Source organism: Papio anubis, chromosome 14, assembly GCF_008728515.1.
Source record: "Papio anubis isolate 15944 chromosome 14, Panubis1.0, whole genome shotgun sequence".
In the NCBI taxonomy this organism is placed as follows: Eukaryota; Metazoa; Chordata; class Mammalia; order Primates; family Cercopithecidae; genus Papio; species Papio anubis.
This window is the reverse complement of record NC_044989.1, coordinates 54606890-54622303: the sequence shown is the minus strand read 5'-3', so window position 1 is coordinate 54622303 and position 15414 is coordinate 54606890. Positions and strand designations below refer to the sequence as shown.

Genomic DNA, 15414 nt, shown 5'->3' with positions numbered 1-15414 from the left:
ATTCCACTTTTGGGAATAAATACATTAATTTCTTCATGGTAAAATTTCTACCTTTCACTCTATCAATTCGTTCATTATAATAAACTTGCAGTAAGTGCCAGAAAATCGATGTTCTTCAACAGGGTCAATAGCCTACAACCCACAGACTAAATCTGCCTTTCATCTTTTCTATAACCCTCAAGCTAAGAATGGTTTTCACATATTTAAATGATTAGAAAATAATAATATTCACGACATGGGAAAATTATGTGAAATTCATATTTCAGCATCCATTAATAAGGTTTTTTTGGGACACAGTTTCATCCATTTGTTTACATAGGTCTTTGGCTGCATTGGTGCTATAGTGGCAGAGCTGAGGTTGCAACAGAGAATGTTTGGCCCCTGAAACCTGAACTATTTGCTATCTGATCCCTTACATAGAAAAAAGTCTGCTGGCCCTTTTCTTGATGATGGCGATATACCACTGAACAAGCCAGCATATAGGCTCAATTCTTATGGGGCTTAGAATCCTGCGGGAGGCAGATGATAAACAAATAGATGTGAAAATATCCAACAACAGTAAGTGCTATGGTGAAAATAAGAATGAAGTGATAGGGACACCAGCAATGTCCTTTCTAGGGATGTGATATTTCAGCTAAGACCTGAATGATGAGAAGGAGGCTATCATGTAAAGATAGGTAAAATGTTCCAGATGAAGTCCCTCAGGGAACTCCTGAGGCTTAGAGTGTAGGGAAGCAAGAAGGTGGGAAATGGGGTGACTGACAGAAGAATATGCTTACTCTTCATTCCTCTATAGATTGTCAGACACAGGAACAAATCTTTCTGGAACTTGGCAAAAGCCATGGAAGAGTTATTAATAACCACTTGGTCAGTGTAAACGACACAGCATCAGAAGGGAAGAGGCTGAGAGATTGCACCATTTCTCTCAGTTCACACCCTAGAAGAAGTAGCAATTAATCTGCAAAATTTCTCTCTATCTCCCCACTTTTCCTCTTTAAAGTACCTGAGAAAAGATGTAACTGAGTGGAAATCAGTTTGGTAACATGTAACCCTTGCACAATGCAAGGTCCATGAGCTATGCTCTTGGCATAGGAGGGAGCTAAGAGATTAGTGAAGTCCGTTCCAAGATGGCCAAAGCTCCTGTCTGCAGCTCCCAGCATAATCAACACAGAAGACGGATGATTTCTGCATTTCCAGCTGAGGTACCTGGTTCATCTCATTAGGAATGGTTGGACAGCCCATAGAGGGTGAGCCACAGCAGGGCAGGGAGTTGCCTCACCTGGGAAGTGCAAGGGATAGGGGGATTTCCCTTTCCTAGCCACGAGAAGCTGTGACAGACTGTAACTGGAAAAATGGGACACTCCTGCCCAAATACCGTGCTTTTCTCATGGTCTTAGCAACCAGCAGACCAGGGGATTCTCTTCCATGCCTGGTTTCGCAGGTCCCACACCCACGGAGCCATACTCACTGCTAGTGTAGCAGTCTGAGATCAACCTGTGAGGCTGCAGCCTGGCACAGGGAGGGGCGTCCACCATTGCTGAGGCTTCAGTAGGTAAACAAAGTGGCCAGGAAGCTCAAACTGGGCGGAGTCCACTGCAGCTCAGCAAGGCCTACTGCCTCCACAGAGCCTACCTTTGTGGGCAGGGCATAGCTGAACAAAAGGCAGCAGAAACTTCTGCAGACTCAAACGTCCCTGTCTGACAGCTCTGAAGAAAGCAGTGGTTCTCCCAGCACTGCGTTTGAGCTCTGAGAATAGACTGCCTCCCCAAGTGGGTCCCTGACCCCCATGTAGCCTAACTAGGAGACACCTCCCAGTAGGGGCCAACAGACACCTCATACAGGCAGGTGCCCCTTCAGAGGAAGGACCAGGCAGCAACATTTGCTGTTTTGCAGCCTCCACTGGTGATACCCAGGCAAACAGGGTCTGTAGTGGATCTCCAGCAAACTCCAACAGACCTGCAGCTGAGGGATCTGACTGTTAGAAGGAAAACTAACAAGCAGAAAGGAATAGCATCAACATCAACAAAAAGGACATCCACACCAAAACCCCATCTGTAGGTCACCAACATTAAAGACCAAAGGTAGATAAAACCACAAAGATGGGAAGAAACTAGAGGAGAAAAGCTGAAAATTCTAAAAACCAGAGCGTCTCTTCTCCTCCAAAGGATCGCGCTTCCTCGCCAGCAATGGAACAAAGCTGGACAGACAATGACTTTGACAATTTGACAGAAGTAGGCTTCAGAAGGTTGGTAATAACAAACTTCTTCGAGCTAAAGGAGTATGTTCTAACCCATCACAAGGAAGCTAAAAACCTGGGGAAAAGGTTAGACAAATGGCTAACTAGAATAAACAGTGTAGACAAGACCTTAAATGACCTGATGGGGCTGAAAACCATGGCACGAGAACTACATGATGCATGCACAAGTTTCAATAGCCAATTCAATCAAGAGGAAGAAAGGCTATCGTGATTTAAGATCAAATTAATGAAATAAAGCAAGGAGACAAGATTAGAGAAAAAAGAGTAAAAAGAAACAAAGCCTCCAAGAAATGTGAGACTATGTGAAAAGACCAAATCTACATTTTATTGGTGTACCTGAAAGTGACGGGGAGAATGGAACCAAGCTGGAAAACACTCTTCAGGATATTAACCAGGAGAACTCCCCAAACCTAGCAAGGCAGGCCAATATTCAAATTCAGGAAACACAGAGAACACCACAAAGATACTTCTTGAGAAGAGCAACCCCAAGACACCTAATTATCAGATTCACCAAGGTTGAAATAAAGAAAAAATGTTAAGGGCAGCCAGAGAGAAAGGTCAGGTTACCCACAAAGGGAAGCCCATCAGACTAACAGCAGATCTCTTGGCAGAAACACTACAAGCCAGAAGAGATTGGGGGCCAACATTCAACATTCTTAAAGAAAAGAATTCTCAACCCAGAATTTCATATCCAGCCAAACTAAGCTTCATAAGTAAAGGAGAAATAAAATCCTTTACTGAGAGATTTTGTCATCACCAGGCCTGCCCTACAAGAGCTCCTGAAGGAAGCACTAAACATGGAAAGGAACAACTGGTACCAGCCACTGTAGAAACAAGCCAAATTGTAGAAACCATCAATGCTATGAACTAGCTAACATCATAATAACAGGATCAAATTCACATATAACGATATTAACATTAAATGTAAATGGTCTAAATGCACCAATTAAAAGACACAGACTGGCAAATTGGATAAAGGGTCAAGACCCACAAGTGTGCTGTATTCAGGAGACCCATCTCACATGCAGAGACACACATAGGCTCAAAACAAAGGGATGGAGGAAGATCTACCAAGCAAATGGAAAGCAAAAAAAAAGCAGGGGTTGCAATCCCATTCTCTGATAAAACAGACTTTAAGCCATCAAAGATCAAAAGACACAAAGAAGGCCATTACATAATGGTAAAGGGATCAATTCAACAGGAAGAGCTAACTATCCTAAATATATATGCACCCAATACAGGAGCACCCAGATTCATAAAGCAAGTCCTTAGAGACCTACAAAGAGACTTAGACTCCCACACAATAATAATGGTAGACTTTAACACACCACTGTCAACATTAGATAGATCAACGAGACAGCAAGTTAACAAGGATATCCAGGAATTGAACTCAGCTCTGCACCAAGTGGACCTAACAGACATCTACAGAACTCTCCACCCCAAATCAACAGAATATACATTCTTCTCAGCACTACATCACACTTATTCCAAAACTGACCACATAGTTGGAAGTAAAGCACTCCTCAGCAAATGTAAAAGAACAGAAATTATAACAAACTGTCTCTCAGAACACAGTGCAATCAAACTAGAACTCAGGATTAAGAAACTCACTCAACACCACTCAACTATATGGAAACTGAACAACCTGTTCCTGAATGACTACTGGGTACATAATGAAATGAAGGCAGAAATAAAGAAGTTCTTTGAAACCAATGAGAACAAAGACACAATGTACCAGAATCTCTGGGACACATTTAAAGCAGTGCATAGAGGGAAATTTATAGCACTAAATGCCCACAAGAGAAAGCAGGAGAGATCTAAAATTGACATCTTAACATCACAGTTGAAAGAACTAGACAAGCAAGAGCAAACAAACTCAAAAACTACCAGAAGGCAAGAAATAACTAAGATTAGAGCAGAACCGAAGGAGATAGAGACACAAAAAAGCCTTCAAACATCAATGAATCCAGGAGCTGGTTTTTTTGAAAAGATCAACAAAATTGATAGACTGCTAGCAAGACAAATAAAGAAAAAAAAAGAGAAGAATCAAACAGATGCAATAAAAAAGGATAAAGGGGATATCATCACCGATCCCATAGAAATACAAACTACCATCAGAGAATACTACAAACACTTCTATGCAAATAAACTAGAAAATCTAGAAGAAATAGATAAATTCCTGGACACATACACCCTCCCAAGACTAAACCAGGAAGAAGTTGAATCCCTGAATAGATCGGTAACAGGCTCTGAAATTGAGGCAATAATTAATAGCCTACCAACCAAAAAAAGTCCAGGACCAGACGGATTCACAGCCGAATTCGACCAGAATTCAAAGAGGAGCTGGTACCGTTCCTTCTGAAACTATTCCAATCAATAGAAAAAGAGGGAATCCTCCCTAACTCATTTTATGAGGCCAGCATAATTCTGATACCAAACCCTGGCAGAGACACAACAAAAAATGAGAATTTTAGACCAATATCCCTGATGAACATCGATGCAAAAATCCTCAATAAAATACTGGCAAACCAAATCCAGCAGCACATCAAAAACCTTATCCACCACAATCAAGTCAGCTTCATCCCTGGGATGCAAGGCTAGTTCAACATATGCAAATCAATAAACGTAATCCATCACATAAACAGAACCAAAGACAAAAACCACATGATTATCTCAATAGATGCAGAAAAGGCCTTTGACAAAATTCAACAGCCCTTCAAGCTAAAAACTTTCAATAAACTAGGTATTGATGGAACGTATCTCAAAATAATAAGAGCTATTTATAACAAACCCACAGCCAATATCATACTGAATGGGCGAAAACTGGAAGCACTCCCTTTGAAAATCAGCACAAGACAGGGATGCCCACTCTCACCACTCCTATTCAACATAGTGGCGGAAGTTCTGGCCAGGGCAATCAGGCAAGAGAAAGAAATAAAAGGTATCCAATTAGGAAAAGAGGAAATCAAACTGTCCCTGTTTGCAGATGACATGATTGTATATTTAGAAAATCCCATCATCTCAGCCCAAAATCTCCTTAAGCTGATAAGCAACTTCAGCAAAGTCTCAGGATACAAAATCAATGTGCAAAAATCACAAGCATTCTTATACACCAGTAACAGACAAACAGCCAAATCATGAGTCAACTCCCATTCGCGATTACTACAAAGAGAATAAAATACCTAGGAATCCAACTTACAAAGGATGTGAAGGACCTCTTCAAGGAGAACTACAAACTACTGCTCAACAAAATGGAAGAGGACACAAACAAATGGAAGAACATTCCATGCTCATGGATAGGAAGAATCAATATTGTGAAAATGACCATATTGCCCAAGGTAATTTATAGATTCAATGTCATCTTCATCAAGCTACCAATGACTTTCTTCAAAGTATTGGAAAAAACTACTTTAAAGTTCATATGGAACCAAAAAAGAGCCTGCATTGCCAAGACAATCCTAAGCAAAAAGAACAAAGTTGGAGGCATCATGCTACCTGACTTCAAACTATACTACAAGGCTACAGTAACCAAAACAGCATGGTACTGGTACCAAAACAGAGATATAGACCAATGGAACAGAACAGAGTCCTCAGAAATAACACATCTACAACCATCTGATCTTTGACAAACCTTACAAAAACAAGAAATGGGGAAAGAATCCCCTATTTAATAAATGATGCTGGGAAAACTGGCTAGCCATAGGTAGAAAGCTGAAACTGGATCCCTTCCTTACACCTTATACAAAAATTAATTTAAGATGGATTAAAGATTTAAATGTTAGACCTAAAACGATAAAAACCCTAGAAGAAAACCTAGGCAATACCATTCAGGACATAGGCATGGGCAAAGACTTGACTTAAAACACCAAAAGCAATGGCAACAAAAGCCAAAATAGACAAATGGGATCTAATTAAACTAAAGAGCTTCTACACAGCAAAAGAAACTACCATCAGAGTGAACAGGCAACCTACAGAATGGGAGAAAATTTTTGCAATCTACCCATCTGACAAAGGGCCAATATCCGGAATCTACAAATAACTTAAACAAATTTACAAGAAAAAAACAAACAACCCCATCAAAAAGTGGGTGAAGGATATAAACAGACACTTCTCAAAAGAAGACATTTATGCAGCCAACAGATACATGAAAAAATGATCATCACTGGTCATCACAGAAACGCAAATCAAAACCACAATGAGATACCATCTCACAACCAGTTAGAATGGCAATCATTAAAAAGTCAGGAAACAACAGGTGCTAGAGAGGATGTGGAGAAATAGGAACACTTTTACATTGTTGTTGGGAGTGTAAATTAGTTCAATCATTGTGGAAGACAGTGTGGCAGCTCCTCAAGGACCTAGAAGTAGAAATACCATTTGACCCAGCTATCCCATTACTGGGTATATACCCAAAGGATTATAAAACATGCTACCATAAAGACACATGCACACGTATGTTTACTGCAGCACTATTCACAATAGCAAAGACTTGGAACCAACCCAAATATCCATCAATGATAGACTGGATTAAGAAAATGTGGCACATATACACCATGGAATACTATGCAGCCATAAAAAAGGATGCATTCCTGTCCTTTGCAGGGACATAGATGAAACTGGAAACCATTATTCCCAGCAAACTATCACAAGGACAGAAAACCGAACACTGCATGTTCTCACTCATAGGTGGGAATTGAACAGCAAGAACACATGGACACAGGGCAGGGAACATCGCACACTGGGGCCTGTCAGTGGGTGGGGGGCTGGGGGCAGGATAGCACTAGGAGAAATACCTAATGTAAATGACAAATTGATGGGTGCAGCAAACCAACATGGCACATGTATACCTATGTAACAAACCTGCATATTGTGCACATGTACCCGAGAACTTATTAAATACAAGAAAAAAGAGATTAGTAAAGTTCAATTTATTCTACTCATCTACATACTGCTCCCACTCCAGATGTGGAAGCTAAATTAGTCTCCACACCCTTCACTGTCATAGGTTACACACATTGCTGTGAAAAATCAGTCAGCATGATTGACATTTCATCAATTTTGATGAATCAGGGAAAAGGAGGAAATTCAACCAAGGCCAACACTTCAGTTGGTACAAATGTGTTAATAAACAAAGCACATGATCATATGAAACATCTTTAATTTTAAAAGCTTTGCCTAAAGTAACTGACTTTTGTCTCTTAGCAAGCAAATACATATATATATACACACACACACACACACGTGTATATTTATATACATATTTTTTTAATGGCCATGGTTAGAGGGAATATAATTTTTATTTTTCTAGAGAAAGGGTCTCACTCTGTTACCCAGGCTGAAGTGCAGTGGTACAATCATAGCTCACTGCAGCCTCAAACTCCTGGGTTCAAGGGATCCTTCCTGTCTCAGCCTCCTGAGTAGCTGGGACTACAGACACATCCCACCATCCTTGGGTAATTGTATTTTTTATTTTTGTAGAGATGGGGTCTCCCTATGGTGACTAGGCTGATCTTGAACTCCTGGGCTCAAGTGATCCTCCTCCCTCAACCTCCCAAAGTGGTAGGATTACAGGTGTGAATCGCCACACCCAACCCAAGAATATCAATTTTTAAAACCAACATTCCAATTAGTACAGGGAAAGAAAACTGCACCTTTTTAAAGAAAAGCCCCTTAGAGAGGAGAAAGAACTGTAATTAGAAAGGTATTAAGAACTAAAAAGCCGTTTTTAACTTGTTTCCTAAGAAACCAAAAAATAGAACTGACAAGTACAACTTCCAAAGAAGCTTAGATTTACTTACTCTATTATTAAAATTTCCAGTTCAAAATTTTTTAGAATTACTAATGAAAGGGGTGAAAAAAGCTCTTACAGGAAAAAAACTAAGTTCCTCCAGTTAAATGCTTCTACTAGTGAAAATTGACCTTCATGAACAAAGAAAACAACAGAGTTGCTCTCAAACAGGTTAATAATATATTTAGCAACCAACACCACATTGTGATTCTTAGACAACCACAAATGACACAAGATAGTCTCCTAAATTTGTGGACTTAACTTTTTGGCATAACATAGCTTTTTGGCAGATAAATTTGCTTAATAGAGAAGATGTACACTTGGCCATCAGGAACTAAAGCTCTTAGTAGATGGGTAACAGCTTGTCCCCTGATAACATTCCCATATTCCATTTGGTATCTTCGGTATGGGGAGGAAACCTGTGGACTGTATTTCTTTATGTCTGAAGCCCTTCTGAGTAGTTTTATGAGATTAAAATGGTCATATTTGGGGCTGGACAGCAGACACGAAGGAAGGCCAGCATGAACCTTTGGGAATGTGCACTCTGGCTCAAGCACTCCAGCCTCTCCCCTGCTGACCATATATGGGGAGGGCGATGTACAAGGTTAACCTTGAGAGGAGCTCTGGCTCAGAGATCCCAGCCCAGGATCTGTCACATACACACAGAAGGCAGCCCAAAGAGTATGAAATGCCCAGCCCTCCCGATAGTCTTGATAGCCTCCCAGTACAACCAGCCACTCCAGTAAATAAACAAAGTGAGCCCTGGCATTTCCCTGTGACGGACTTGGATGGCGCTGCACCTCACAGGGGCAGTGAGGAGGTGATTGTGTCAGGCAGTGGAGAATGACTGAGACCTGCAGCGAGGTCTGCAGGGCAGTAAAATCAGATGCTAAGAGACCCTCCTCCCACCTTTGACTGCGTAACTACTTCATTACAGGAGTTCCAGGCCTTCAGATATTAAGGTCCAGAGACCGAAAGTATAAAGCATATCCTCCTTCCTTTTGCCTATCCAAATCCTAACCTTTCCTTTTAAAAATCCCTATTCTTTATGAAGTCATATTACAATCCCTGCCCACAAGAGTTTCCCATCTAGCTGGAGAAATGAATATGCTTCCAACCGCCTAAGAGATTGTGTCTATTCTGTGATTTAAAAAAAAAACAAAACAAAAAAACTATTTAAACAAAAATTTTTGTAACAGGATTTGGAAGTAAAGCTTTTTTCCTATCACCTAGAATTGGCAACCAAGTATCACTAAGTATCACTGAATGCTAAAAGAAGAAATGAACTGGTCAGGCATGGTAGCTCATACCTGTAATCCAAGAACTTTGGGAGGCAGAGGTGGGCAGATGGCTTGAGGCTGGCAGTTTGAGACCAGCCTGGCCAACATGGTGAAATCCCACCTCTACTACTAATACAAAAATTAGCCGGGCATGGTGACACACACCTGTAATCTCAGCTACTCAAGAGGCTGAGGCAGGAGAATCGTTTCAACTCAAGAGGTGGAGTTTGCAGTGAGCCAATAAAGCGCCACTGCACACCAGCCTGGGCGACAGTGAGAGTCTGTCTCAAAATAAAAAGAAGAAATGAACAACTGGAGCCAGATTCCTCCTGGAGGGCACCTTAGGACACAACTTACATAGTTCTAAAAATATAAAAACTGACTGCTGATGCATTAACCGAAAGTCACATAAAAGCATAATGGGGAAAATGAGGGAAGGAAAGAGTAGTGTAAGAGTCACATCTTCATCTACCATAATAGGACATCAATAGATTTGTCTATCACAGTAAAAAGTCACTAGATAATATCTAAAGTTAATGATATAAGAGATACCAGTAATTTTGAAATTAGGAGGAATACTCAAAAAAATCACTAAAACTACTGTTGAAGAGTGGGATGGGATGGGTTAAAGAGGCAGGAGGTGCTGGTTTTTAAATATTTTTAGCACTGTTTGACTCTTAATATGCAGGTATTATTTCATTAATTATTAGAATTATTTAAAAATAAAATTAACTTATAGAAGGCAGTATTTTTCTCTAGGGGAAAAAAAAAAACCACACATAAATTTCATGGGCCTTTCCTGTGCGGTGTTTGTCAGAAATGTTGTCTAGAGTACATGGATACGGCTGGTAAGTAGTAGCTAGACTTACATCAAATTCCTAGAGGTTGGCCAGGCGAAGTGGATCATGCCTGTAATCCCAGCACTTTGGGAATCCAAGGTGGGAGGGTTGCATGAGGCCAGCCTGGCCAACATAGCAAGACCTCCTCTCTCTTAAAAAAAAAAAATTCCAGAGGCTGAGGATTGTTTATCACATAGTTTGATGTAGGATCCAAATGAAGGTGAGAATGTGTGTATTTATTTCAGTAACATCCATAGATTTGAAATTGAAGCCAAAGGGGGATAGGGAGGCTCTCATGGGTGGATTCCAAGCATGAAAGAAACAAATCAAAATCAGACCTAAGAAAGAGAAACAACACGCCAGGACCCAAGAACGCAAGCCTGCAACTCCAATGGCACTACACATGCTAATTAGCCCTGGAAGATTCACTGCTCAAATCATCTACTGGAGTCATCAGAAAAAGGGCAACCTCTGCTAAATAGCTTCCATCCTGTGGGCGGGAAAAGGAAGTGGTAAGTATAACGTACTTTAGAAAGAATAGCATTCAAAATTATTTAGGCAGAAAAATTCTTCTTTAACACTCCTGATCGGCTCTTTGGGCAGCAAAACCAAGCTTTACAAATCCCAACAGGTTTAAAGGAAAATGATGCCAAAAATAAAGCTTTGGCTCATCTTACCAGTGTTTCACCTCAATTGTCTATTTTATAGGCCATTTAAGTGAAAGCATGGACTAAAAATTTTGACTTTGTCATCCTCAGCTATCCAGGAAATGGCAATACTTAAAATTCTATTTCTAATACAATTATAATTAATGTGTTATCTATAATACACCCTCTACAGTGCTCCTGTTTTATCATCCATTTTACATTTTCCCGAGAGATACTGTATATTCATTTTCACTGCTCTCTTTTTAAAATTCATTGGCTTTCTTTAATTAAATGACTACTATTATATCTATTTTAAAATAACTCAGCTGATATATAACAATAATGGCTCTACTATACCTGTCTAAATATTATCCCAGTAATGCATCTGGAATTATATTAATAACACTTCACTTGGTAATATCTAATTACTTTTTATGGTTTCTAACTCACCATTCATGTGGCTTTTTTCCTTTATTGGACATTTGGATATAGCAGATTATTTTATTTAATTCCATTTTATTTTATTTTGTTTTGTTTTGAGACGGAGTCTCCTTCTGTGGCCCAGGCTGTACTGCAGTGGTGTGATCTCAGCTCACTACAACTTCTGCCTCCCGGTTCAAGCGATTCTCCTGACTCAGCCTCCCGAGTAGCTGGGATTACAGGCGCGTCCCACCACGCCTGGCTGAATTTTTTTTTTTTTTTTTTTTCCCCAATAGAGATGGGATTTCACCATGTTAGCCAGGCTGGTCTTGAACTCCTGACCTCAGGTGATATGCTCACCTCAACCTTCCAAAGTGCTGGGATTACAGGCGTAAGCCGCTGTGCCTGGCCTGGATATGGCAGATTTGATACCATGGTTTTGTCTGAAGACAATAGAAAAATGAGTATTTTGACAGAACAGTTTGGAGAAATGTACATCAAAATATAGAAACAATTTTTATAAAAAACTACAGTAATAATTGGGATGGGGAAATGGGATGGAATGAGGCTCTGGGGTGGCACGGAGTCCAAGAACAGGATGAAGATTTCTATCTTTCATATTATGTGGTAATTTTTTTAAATTGGCTTATTATTTAGAACTTATCAAAATATTCCAGACTCAAAACAGTTCCATCACAGACTGATAAACAATTAGCCATTCTCTCTGAACCTGTTTCGGTATCTCCTACATAACTCTCTTCCCACTGGATTATTGTTTATGAAAGCCCAAAGTATTTAAATAAAATTATGGATGTCATAACATTTCACCCAAATACTTCAGTATACAGCTATAAAAAATAAAGACATTTTCCTACATAACCATGATGATATAACACAGAACAAATGTAATACTAATTCCTTAATGTTCTTTCATACCCAGGTCATATTCAAATGCCTCAATAGTTCCTCCCCCAAATGTTTCTTACAGCAAGTTTATCCGAATCAGAAAAAAAACTGCATCTATATAATATTTGTGATACAAATATAGAAAAATACTACAACTGTGAAATCTAAATGTGTGTATTACACTATTCCCTGTCTTTTCTCTGGATTTGAGATTTTTTGTAATACAATGTCCAAAAGATTAACACCATTATATCTTTTCAGATATGATTATAAATGTAACAGAGGAGGGTATTGTCTAGACTGTGCTACTGGGCCCTGTCCTGTTCAAAGCTGTCATCAGTTATTTGGACAATGATATAGAAATGATCCTTATCAAATTTCTCATCTGATGAGCTAGGAGAAATAATGAACATGTTAGATAATTGAATCAAGAGCCAAAAACACTTTGACAAACTAAATATAGCAGACTGCTGAGGAAACGAGTGGCGATACATTGGATGCCTTTTTATGTTCAGTAAGAGCTGGAGGCAAAAGGTCACAGGTCGATAGATGCCGTAATGAGGAAGGGTCCTACGGATTACCAGTAGCTTTGGTGATGGCCAGATCAAATGGAATTGCCTGAAGCATTAAAAAAAAAAAAAAAGTTACAGCTCTTTCAGAATTTGTCCAGCAGGTTTTCTGGTTTTTACTGGAAAATACCTCACACACACAAAAAGAAAAATTAAAATAAATTTTAAAATAGAGTCCTTTATCAAGAGGGCCTGCTGCCCTCCTGGCCTGTGAGCTACATCTGTCAGCCTTGTGAGATGAGCATTGCCAGCTAACTGAGGTGGCAAATGTGAGACTAGGAAATGGAGGTGAGGGGCATGAAAGGTGGGGGATACAAAAGCCAAATTGCTACAGAATCTTGAAGGAACTTTCCATCGTTATGGGAAATCTTCAAGGTGAGTAGCAAGGTAGACTAACCATCTTGGCATCGAATTCAAGCACCTGAACTGATATTCAGATATTCAGAGAATATCTTATCCTATGCTTGGTATATTTCACAAGGACAGATGTGTCAGCCACCTGGAGATGCAGACATGCTAATGAGCAATTTTTTAAAAGTCATAGTATCTGAATGGAGGTCACCTTGGCATTCACAAGGGAAACAGAAGGATCTCAGTTTGTACAAAGGTTAAAATTCTTTATTCAGTCTGAAGAGTTTTCTGAATCAAATCCTCCATGTCTTGCTTCATTCTCTATGTATACTCTTCTGTGTCTACCCATCCATCTCTCCTCAAGTTCTTGAGGGCAGAGACTATATTACTCATCTTTGTATCCACAGTTCCCAACACTCTGCCTGACATATAGCAGATACTTTATAATATTTGTGGAATGAATCAATGCTTGCCCAGAGGACACAGGTAACAATCAAATGCATCAGCTCATGCTGTATCGGAGACTACATAGCCCTCTGGGTGCTTTCCGACAACAGCATGGCCAAGTGGAGCACACTTTGATCTCCTTGACTGACCAACCAGGCAGTAATTGAGGCTGCACCCAGATAAGAGCATTAAGAATGATGCATCACTAAGCCAATGGACCAGGGTCTGATATTGCTGGATGGTTGTTTAAACTGAATGTAAGACTTTAAACTTTTAGATCACAGTGTCACATGAGTATGTTTTGGTGGATTAAGGCAGTATGTTTTCTGCAACATGTCAGGCTGGATAGCTCTGATTCAATATGCTCACATGGGTTTCTGGGACTTTTAGAGAGATAACCCTCTGCAAAACGGCCACTAATCATTCATTTTATATATATACACACACACACACACACACACACACACACACATATATATTCCTTGGATTTCCTACCAGAAGATTCCTTCATCCAGAGTCCAAGACGCACTGACTTTCCCTTGGCGGGGCAGGGGTAGGGAGGAAACTCACAGGAAGACTGGTTTGCTCTCCTGGCACCCAGTCTCCTCTCCAGTCTAAGGCACTAATGATCAGGTCAGATCAGCTCTGTGAACAATCTTAACATGGATGGGGCATCAGGTGGTATTGCCTTCAAGTGTACTTTCCTCTGCCTCAAGTCTTAGAGGACTTTGGTTGTCTCGTGTGTGTGTGTGTGTGTGTGTGTGTGTGTGTGTGTGTGTGTGAAAGAGAGAGACAGAAAGAGACAGAGACAGACAGAGACCAGATGACCTCTCAGGTCCCTTCTTGATCTAAAATTTTAAGACAGTTGTTTTGAAAGTACTAACAATGAATCGCCAGCTTTGGAATTTGTGACTAGCAGTATTCAAAACATATTCATGATTGCAGGAAATAAGGCAGAGGACCCTAAAGAGAGATACAAAAACAAAAAGGTGAACGTGAGTGAAATAATATATCAACTTCAAATCATTAGCAAGGTAATACCACTGAAATCAACTAGTCTATAGTGCCTCCAAGATGGTTAGTTAGAAAGTAAGGCTGTTTCACTACTTACAATAGCAAATAGCAAAGACTTGGAACCAACCCAAATGCCCATCAATAATAGACTGGATAAAAAAATATAGCACATATACACCGTGGAATACTACACAGCCATAAAAAGGAATGAGTTCATGTCCTTTGCAGGGACATGGATGAAGCTGAAAGTCATCATTCTCAGCAAACTAATACAGGAACAGAAAACCAAACACCCCAAGTTCTCACTCATAAGTAGGAGCTGAACAATGAGAACACATGTACATAGGGAGGGGAACATCACACACCCGGGCCTGTCACAGGGGTAAGGGGCAAGGGGAGGGAGAGCATTAGGACAAATACCTAATGCCTGTGGGGCTTAAAACCTAGATGACAGGTTGATAGGTGAAGCAAACCATCATGGCACATGTATACCTATGTAACAAACCTGCACGTTCTGCACATGTATCCCAGAACTTAAATTAAAAAAAAAAAAAAAAGAAGAAGAAAGAAAGGCTGTTTACCACAGAGGCACCTCAAAAGGACAGACATGTGGTCCCAAACACCCCTGGTTCCCCTTTATATGAATTAATCTTTCTTAACTTCTCATTAATCTGTTATATTTTCAGTTTATAGTGCCCCTTTGCCAGTTCTCTTCCTTATTATATTTCCTGCAGTCTTCTCTCCTCCCTATGTACCCAGTGCAGGTGCCTACCAACAAGTGTTTCAGCCTCTAGTCTGTCATTTCAATTCATCCTAAATATTCCATTAATGACTCCTCCTAAGTCATCATTATGATTGGGTCACCCTGCCCCCAGCTGAAAGCATTCTTCAATGAT

General features: G+C 40.1%; 1 protein-coding gene and 1 non-coding gene across 3 annotated transcripts in view; one reads left to right on the top strand and one right to left on the bottom strand.

Moving 5' to 3' along the window:
* Nucleotides 1-15414, bottom strand: part of ACYP2 (acylphosphatase 2) — a 202758-nt gene that overhangs the window by 138037 nt on the left and 49307 nt on the right. The window lies entirely within an intron of this gene.
* On the top strand, nucleotides 12777-12840 carry LOC116270405. The gene has a single exon (XR_004178443.1). It is a non-coding gene; the product is annotated as a U7 small nuclear RNA (small nuclear RNA).